At 38.7% G+C, this 6593-nt stretch overlaps 1 long non-coding RNA gene across 1 annotated transcript; it reads right to left on the reverse strand.

Moving 5' to 3' along the window:
- Positions 1-355: 355 nt before the first annotated feature.
- On the reverse strand, positions 356-6309 carry LOC133280819 (uncharacterized). The gene is made up of 2 exons (XR_009747294.1): positions 4151-6309; positions 356-1527 (listed from the first exon to the last, which is right to left on the reverse strand). It is a non-coding gene; the product is annotated as an uncharacterized LOC133280819 (long non-coding RNA).
- Positions 6310-6593: the final 284 nt, after the last annotated feature.

The following is a 6593-nucleotide window of genomic DNA, read 5'->3' on the forward strand; positions in this document are numbered from 1 at the left end:
TCCAAAATCTTTGCTACCTAAAAAGTAAATCTTTACTCACAAGACTGTTGAGTGTCGGGACAAGAGGGATCTGAACAAACAATAAACTTCAGAAACTACAAGTTCCAATAAACTTCAGAAACTACAAGTTCTCTGTGCTGCATATACAGAGATGGCTACACAGTTAGTCAGTTCTGAAGTTTTCCAGAATCCCATGCAAAAAAAGGCCTAAACCCCTGCTGTTTAACGGTCAGTTGTTGACCTAATGTATCTGTAGACTGCCAGGAAAGCAGACGGGTTTTTGGTAAAGAAGAAAATTTTGGAATAAGGTACAAAATCACAGAAACACCTTCCCCCCCCCCCCCCCCCCCCCCCGCCCCGTTCCTTTGAAAGGAGAGTTTTCTAAGAATCCTGCCACATCTGAAATCACACATTTCTTCATAAAGCAGCCTGTAGCTCATGCCTTCTTTTTCAACTCTATAACCAAATGCAGTGGCAAGTTCAGTGTCATTTTTTAACTTAAGCATTAAAATAAGTGGATTCATAGATCTGTCTTGTTCTGTTCCATGGAGTTTATAAAATATCAAGCATAAACTAATCTCAATTAATCCAGCAATGCCTTAATATTCTGCCCATCCTACTTCAATACTGTCTTATACTTAATTTATTTCAGCATCTTGCCTTATTATAAAAATTCTTCATTACCTTTTCTTTGTGTTCCACTTTATTGACAGAGATGTTATCTGGGGTAAGTTTTATTTGAGATATCAACCTCCACTACATACAATTTTGTGGAATTATGGCACTAAGTTTGGTCGATGGTGTCTACCTCTGTATATCCACAACTCCTGAGACAGTAATTTATTGCACCCTAACTTTAGGAATCCAAAGATGGATTTTCTATGTATTTTGGTCAACTTCATCTCAGAGCTTCTGTGTCCAGTAAAGTTGTAAATCTGAAAAGAAAAGCAAATTTGGGTGACAAGACTCAATGCTATCAGAGTGGATGGTAAAAAATGAATTTCAAAGCAGATTGAAGAAATCTGTGTTTGGAATAGGAAGAAGCATGATTCTATCTCATGACTAACAAAGTAACAGCAACCATGCATGGAGCAAAAAAAAAGCATTATAAGCTTTACCAGCTATCGATGAGTGGTTCAAGAGTGTTTTGTAGCATTCATTTGCAAACATGCAGGCGTTTGCAAATGAAGTGCAGTTGAAGAAAGAGATCAAGTGACAACTGAAACATGGGAGGGAAATGATCAAAACAAATAAGCTCTGCTTTGCAGTTTACCTCGTTGCAAATCGAAAGAGTGCTAGAAAGAGACAAAGCCTGTTGAGCCCAGTAGGCTAGTCTTTGCCTTTTTGTAGACAGGGTAGCAAGCTTTGTAGTGTTATGCAAAATCTCTTGATCAATTTTTATTACTAATCAGATTTTAAAAAGTAGAGCAGTTCCACCCAAGAAAAAAACAAGAATAACAAGACTGTCCTGTTCTTTGGGGTCAAGCAGCAGTGCTCTTCTGCCACATTTGGAAGAGAAGTCTTTTCCTGTGAAACGAAAGGCTACATAAAGGGAAGTTTGCATGTTCAATTACGTCAGCCGGCCTGCTGGAAGATCCTGCCAGCTCCTCCTACTAATCTTTCTCTTAAAAGGCACTTCTTACTAGTATCACAGTACTATACCTTCATGGAAAATCAAAGATGTGTCCTATTAAGGTAAAAGCTTTTTCTTTTAAATCTTGTTTCTCACTATATAATTTCTGCTCAGACTATTCCTGTGTGATGAAATCTAATCAAACCGCACGCTTGCGGGAATCTGTGCAAATACTGCCTCCTGGCGACTGCTTGTACGGCTACAGGACAGGGAAAGGTGTAACCTCAAATGGCTTCTCAAGTTTGTATTCACAGACAAAAATCAGAAGAGAAATAAATTTCTATTTATTTTCAGAACAGACGTAATTAATCTGTATTTGTTATTTAACAAGGAAGCGTTTTCTTTGCAAGAACTGTTAGAGCTAATTAAGTCTCAAATTCTGCAACATCTCAGTCTGTCTTTACCGTGAGAGTAAAATGGCTGAAGTTTTTCTGTTAATATAGCCAGGTCAGCTCATATATTAAAAAATCATATGGCATACAGTGTAGACAAACTTTTTAAATTATAAGGAACAGGACAGTAAAGATTTAGGGGGCAGGTAATGAAGGTAAAACTTAAAACATCTCTAAACACTTACCTTTTTCTTGCCTCCCCTCTAACACTACTCTGAAGTCCCAACATTTTAGAATGCAGAATTTCCTAAGTTTAATTCTTATCAATTTAGAAATTTAACCAGACCTCGTTAAATCTGCCTACTGGTGTGTTAATCCTACACAGTGAGTGATACAGAGGCAAAGAGACACTGTGTTCAGTATTAAATGCCACGCAATACTAAATGCTATGCAACACTGCATCTACCTCATAGCAGGAAAGAATTTTGCTGATCTCACAGGCATGCAGCACTGCATCCATCATAGCCACTGCTTTCTGCAAGGCTAGACCTTGCCAGGTTTCTGTCTGCCATTCTGGCAAGAGTGCCCCATAACTAAACAGCAAATCAAGGCTATGCTCTTTAAACCTTCTACTGCCTTTCCTGGTGCTTTTATTCATATGAGAATGCTTGTCTCAGACAAATAATTGTTATTCCACACTACTTTCATACTACTACACCTATGTTTAATGTGACTGGTTCTGCTGGTTCTGCTAGGCATACAGGATTCTGAAAGATAATTTGCACCACTGACCTGAAAGACAATTTGCTTTTTATTTTGGACCCAAAGTTGTATTCATACTGATACAGCAGCACAAAGGGATAGAAAGTGGATTAGCTGTGTTTGCCTGGAAATGAAGCAATCCTTGAGTGGCATAAAGAGGGTAGGCCTGACTCTTGCCCACCAGCTTTTTCTCAGATGTGAGAATATGGAACATTGCAAAGCTGTGAAAGCATAAGCAGGACAGCTCACACTCCAGTTGCCTTTGGATGGAGAATTAAAATAATTCATCAACTTTGTCATGTAAACTTGTGCATAGGAGTATGAAAGTAAAGAATTATGGTTTGTTCATGCTTTACATTTATGCTGGACAGAATTGTTATGAACTGCCCAAGTAACAGTGTAGCAACTCAACTTTTTGATTTTTACTTTCAATTTTTACCAGAATATTTAGTTTAGAGTACCCTGAGGTGTTACTGAAAAGCTGTGTCAGGAAGTTGTCCTCAGCTAAGAATACAAAGGAGATAGGAGTATGCCCAAATGGTAACTGTCAGCATTTCTCAAACTGTATGCAGAAAACTGTTGGCTGTACAAGGATTTGGCCCTTGGTTCAAAGTTTCATGCAGAAGCCATGCGGAAATCCTATGCAAACCTGATTAGCTATTTTGGTCTCAGTAATATACATAGAAAATCACGGGTCTAAATCAGTACTCCCTTGATTCATTCACTTGGCATATCAGACAGCTGAGTACTCAAGGCTGGCACACCAAGGGACTTCACTCCAAACCTCTGAGGTGGTGAACTTCCCTGCAGCACAGCTGAGTAGCCAGGATCAAGGTAAACAGACTTGGTAGCTAACTACAGCAGCAGCTCTAGAAGTAAGGATGAACTGCATTCACTATTGGATTTGAATAATATCCAGTATATGGATATAATATTCTATGATTCTATGATTCTATGCCTTCATTATTCATGGCTCAGTTTCATAGTCTGGCTAGAACAGATCTGTCTTAAAATTGGGTGTCTGGATAACAAACAGTTATTTGTCTGAGGCATAAAGAGATTTCTGAGTAACATACATTACTCAGCTAGCTAGTCTTAGCTAATAAATCAAAGTTCTTCTCATTCTTTTGTCCTAATATCCTGGCCTCGTTTCTAAGAGTATTGTCTAAATGTGTGCTGTGCATGTGATAGCATTACTTATGAATCCTCTCCTACAGGCACCCTACATCTATAAAAGGCGCTTTGCAGATGCGTCTGGTAGTACATTCTTCAGTTTTTTCCTACTCACACAGAACATATACATCAAGCTTCTATAAACCAGCGAAAAATCACATTTACAGGAGCACAGAGTGACATCTTTGTTATAATCTTCAGTGACCTGATACACTGAATTCATTAAAATAATAGAATGTGTCATACTCACAGCTCAAGTTTTCCTTACACATGGAAGACACTATTTTCTATGTGAAAACCTGCTGCCCCTCAGCGGTTTCTAAAGGAAACAGCAGAACAATGCCATCGATCACCCAGAACAATAAGCACCTGCTTAGAATCTGGGTTCTTTTGGTTAATAACTAAATTAACAGTTAATTAATACAGTTAACTATTTGTTTAATAACTAAAGAACAGCACGATGTCAAGGAACAGTGAACTGATGACAGTGTCAAGTTGGTCTACATATTTCCTGGCCCTACTACATATACCTTCTTCCATCCATACAGTTTTTACTGTCATTTCCCATAGGGTGACAAAGAACTTTGAGTTAGATGGTAAGTGGCTAGGTCACAGTGGATCCTGGAAATGTCAAGGACGGAGATGCTATAATAAAAAAATCGTGAAATTCTTCAGAAAATAGGCCCTGAATTCAGAAGCATTCAGTGTTTGCAGCTGCACATGGAGTCAATGCGACCTGCAAGCTGTTTGCATGACCAAACCAAAACTCTTCACCAAGTAAAGAAAATAAGATTGGGATTCATCATCAGAAATACCATCTAGTCTCTGCAACCACTAATATGACAAATAAACAACAAGGATGTAGAAGATTGCTATGTTAATGAAAGTGCAATTCATCTGAGGAAGCTTATATAATTGGATTACATTTATATAACCTCCCTTCTTGCAATATCTCACAGCTCCATAGTCTCTTAAAGTGTTTAATTTTTTAAAGGAATCCAGTGAGGTCAATGGCTACTGAACACCTATTTTATAGCTGGGAAGCCAAAGCAAGTGAATGAACAGAGGCTACATTCAGACTGGCTTCTTTAAGTTAACTTCACTATCATAAATACTTCCTCCACTGGTGCCACTAGAAGGTGGGTCTTCCTCTCTTGCATAAACAGTACTCTGAATTGCTGAGCGGCACACTCTTAAACCTGAATGCCACAGCAGTTGTGAAACCAAAGGCTTGTACCGACAGCAAGTGGTCTGAACTTCTCCATGGTCATGCTGAGTTTGAAGCAGAGCAGAAAGCTGACATTGGATGCTTCCCAAGTCCCACAGGTCATGCAGGAAAAATTTGGCAGAAAGCAGGATTCTGAAAGTGATCATTTAATGTAAGGGCTGTTTTAGGTGAGTCAGAGGAAAGCACAGTCCCCTCACCCAGCTTTGTAAGGTCCTGTTGGAGCTTCTGGCAGATCTTCACAAACTCACTTTGCCCTGGCATTCCATTCTTCTCAACACTGAGTTAGCTCCCTCTGCTCTCCATGACATTTTTTGTCATTTAAGCAACCAAGAGCCTCATTTTCAATTCAACTGAAGATGATTATAATTGATGTGAATTATGCAAAGCCTTTTGTCGCATTTTCCATTCTGGCTCATTTAAAGCTCTGGATCTGAAACCCCACTCTGTAAAGCTCTGGATCTGAAACACCACTCTGTACTGCTGTTCCAGGTCTGGATCTGTACAGCAGTCCCATTTCTAGTTTCAGAAATCTTTGTCTGCTTGATCATACTTGTAATTATGATTTGTATGAATATAAGTCACTACATTTAAATCTGAGTCAGTGGATGAATACCATCAGATGAAACTGTCCTTTAGTAAGTCCTCTGCAATCCATAAATAACTCTGCTGAAAGCATAACAAAGGCCCTTTGTGTTATTGCACAGTGGAGCCAAAAACGTTCTTGAAGCAAAGTTTGTTTTCAATATAATTACATACAGCTCATACATAAAACAGCTTGCTGTGCCGAAGCCAAAAATGTAGCCCTTTAGATTCCATGAACATCTTAATATATTTACATTAACATTAGAAACAAATGTATGGTAAGACCTTTTATATTTCACTGGTTACTTTCTTTTATTTTCTTTTACATATTACTTCTCATCTAAGGACACAATCTTGCAACAATCTTACTGCTGGCGCAAATGTCTGCCTGTACAAACAGCCTTGCAGCACTGGGAGTTCAGTCAGTGAATTCAGGGCTGTTTTGATACCTTTTAGTATAGTGCCTGTTACTGATCCTGACTGTAGACTTAAAAATCTGCAGAAACTGAAGCAAATATATTTTCAAATACAACATAAAATACTGTAAATAAAGACCTAGGGTTCGTGATTTGGTTTTGTTTTATTTTTCTTGGTTGGTTGGTTGGTTGGTGTTTGTTTGTTTGTTTTGGAGAGGTTGTTTGTTTGGTTTTATTTTGGGGGGGGGGGGGGGGGTGTAATATTGGGTATGCTAAGAACAGGAGGATGTATTCAAACTTTCCAGTGAAAGCACCTAACATTTTATTTTAGCAAACTTGAGTATGTCCTTACCTACCTCTAGCAGCTGAAGCATCCCGTCAGGATGATCCATTTGGAGACTTCTCGACAATTAAACGATCAGTCTGCTGTTGAAATGATGGAAACAACTTTGGATCCACCAACACTG

This window comes from Pezoporus flaviventris, unplaced genomic scaffold (assembly GCF_033815535.1).
Source record: "Pezoporus flaviventris isolate CSIRO_AGI_PZ_B2104156 unplaced genomic scaffold, CSIRO_AGI_Pfla_v1 ptg000090l, whole genome shotgun sequence".
Taxonomy (NCBI): Eukaryota; Metazoa; Chordata; class Aves; order Psittaciformes; family Psittacidae; genus Pezoporus; species Pezoporus flaviventris.